Below are 2,500 nucleotides of genomic sequence, written 5' to 3'. Positions count from 1 at the left end.
AGGCAGGGGAGCATCGGGTGAGTCTCCTGTTTTTTGGTTAATTTGGGGTTTTCATTTCATTGATGTAAGGTTTTGTAATTTAATTTTTAAAAATGACATTTTCTGTTAATATTTTTAGTTTAAATGTAAGGGGTTTGAGGGATTTTGTTAAGAGGAGGGCGGTTTTTAGTTTTTTGGAAGGGGTGGGTTTTGATGTTTGTTTTGTACAGGAGGTTCACCTGAGGGATGGAGGGGATGTCATCAGGTTTAGTAGGGAGTGGGATAAGGGGGAATCAATTTGGGGTATAGGTGGGGTTCACTCTACGGGGGTGGGTATTTTGTTTGGGAATAGGGAGGTTAGAGTAGAGAGCACTTTTGTTGTAATGCAGGGGAGGGTGTTGGGGGTGGATGTCACTTTTAGGGATAGTAGGTATAGGTTAGTGGTGGTGTATGGGCCACAGGTGGCGGCAGACAGGAGGGAGATGGTGGACTGTCTGGCGCCCCTGTGTGTCACAAATAGGCACTTGGTGATAGGTGGGGATTTTAACATAGATTTAGGGTTAGCGGGGGATAGTAGTGCAGGCGCCATCACCGGGCTTATGGCTTGCCATGGTCTGGTTGATGGAGGCCTGCACACTACTCCGACAATGGCGGGTCCCACATGGCGTAACTCTCGGGGGGTTGCGCGGAGGCTCGACTATATTTTTCTATCTAGGTCGTTGGGCCAGTTGTCTGGGCGGCTGTTGCCTGTGTTCTTCTCAGATCACGACGGGGTGCTCCTGCAGGTGGGGCCGCCAGTCTGCCTCTTCGGTAGGGGGTACTGGAAATTAGATCGGGATGTGCTGGAGGAGCAAGCTTTCGTCGACACCTTTTTTGGTTTCTTTCGGGGGCTTGAAGGCCTCCGGTCCATGTGCGAGGGGGTGTTGGAGTGGTGGGATTTAGTTAAGGTAAGGATTAGGGCTTTTATAATAGGATATTGTAAGAGGAAAAAAAGGGAGGAAAGGAGGGAGGTGGATCGTATCCAAAGGTTGCTCGAACTCGAGTACGAGGCAGGCAACCTCGGCGGGTCGATTGACTGGGAGAGATCCACTGACCTGAAGGCGCAGCTCAGGGAGCTGCAGGAGCGGAAGGCTCGAGCTTTCCTGGAGCGTGCGCATAATGGCTTTTTAGAACATAATGAGACTTGTTCCTCTATGTTCTTTAAGTCGGTTAGGGCCAGACAGAGTAGGAAGATAATGCATGGGGTGAGGAAAGAAGATGGTAGCATAGTTAGAAAACCGGAGGAAATGGTCAGGGTAACAACTGATCATTTCCGAGGTTTATTTAAAGAGAGGGTAATAGATGTAGAGCAGGGAAATGTGTTTTTAGAACACTTGTCCCGGCGATTGCCGGAGGACATTAGAAATGTGATGGAGGCTCAGATCTCCCTCGAGGAGGTTGAGAGTGCTCTCAGGAGGATGGGAAAAGGGAAGGTGCCTGGGATGGATGGGTTGCCGGCCGAGTTTTACCTCAAGTTTTGGGGTATACTTGGACCAGTGGTCCTCGAAGTCTTGAAGGCCATCCTTGAGACGGGGGTCCCGGGGGGATCAATGGCGGTCGGTGTGCTGTCACTTCTTTATAAGAAGGGGGAAGCAACTGACCTTGGCAACTGGCGGCCGTTGACCATGCTGTGCGTAGATTACAAGCTACTTGCAAAGGTTTTAGCAGACCGGTTGCGCACAGCCCTTCCCTACGTCGTCCATGAGGATCAGACGTGCGGGGTAGAGGGCCGCTCTATTAGGTGGAACCTACAGTTGATCAGGGACTCCATCGCGTGGGTAGAAGACAGAGGGCTGCCTTTAATGGTAGCAGCGCTAGATCAGGCGAAAGCCTTTGATCGCGTGAATAGATCCTTTCTATTCAGGGTGTTAGGTAGATTAGGATTTGGGGAAAAGTTTATAGGATGGATCCGTACTTTATATGTCGGAGCGGGGTGCCGGGTTAGCGTTAACAGTCACTTAGGTGACGTTTTTGACCTCTCGTCTGGGGTCAGGCAGGGATGCCCGCTCTCGGCTCTCCTCTTCGTTCTGTACATGGAGCCTCTGGGGGCTGCCATTAGGGCAGACACAGGGGTGGAGGGATTGCTGATACCTGGAAGTGGCGGTCACCGTGTCAAGTTGACGCAGTACGCCGACGACACCTCCTTGCTGCTTTGCAAGGACTCGTGCCTGACAAGGTCCCTTGCCATCATTGGGGACTTCACCCAAGCGTCGGGAGCGGTTCTTAACCACGTGAAGTCTTCCGTTAAGTTTTTCGGAAGATGGAGTGGTAGGACGGATGTGCCCGGAGGGTTATCTCTCTGTAACGGGGCCCTGAGGATTCTCGGGGTCCATTTTGAGACCTCCGGTTCAGCGACGCTGAACTGGAACATGCGCATCGCAGTGGTACAGAGGAAGCTAGCGATGTGGAGGGCTAGGTCTTTGTCTTTTTTAGGCAAGGTCCTGGTTCTAAAGGTGGATGTATTGCCATCTCTATTGTACTT

Source organism: Salmo salar, chromosome 10, assembly GCF_965601325.2.
Source record: "Salmo salar chromosome 10, fSalSal1, whole genome shotgun sequence".
Lineage (NCBI taxonomy): Eukaryota > Metazoa > Chordata > Actinopteri > Salmoniformes > Salmonidae > Salmo > Salmo salar.
This window is presented reverse-complemented; position numbering follows the sequence as displayed.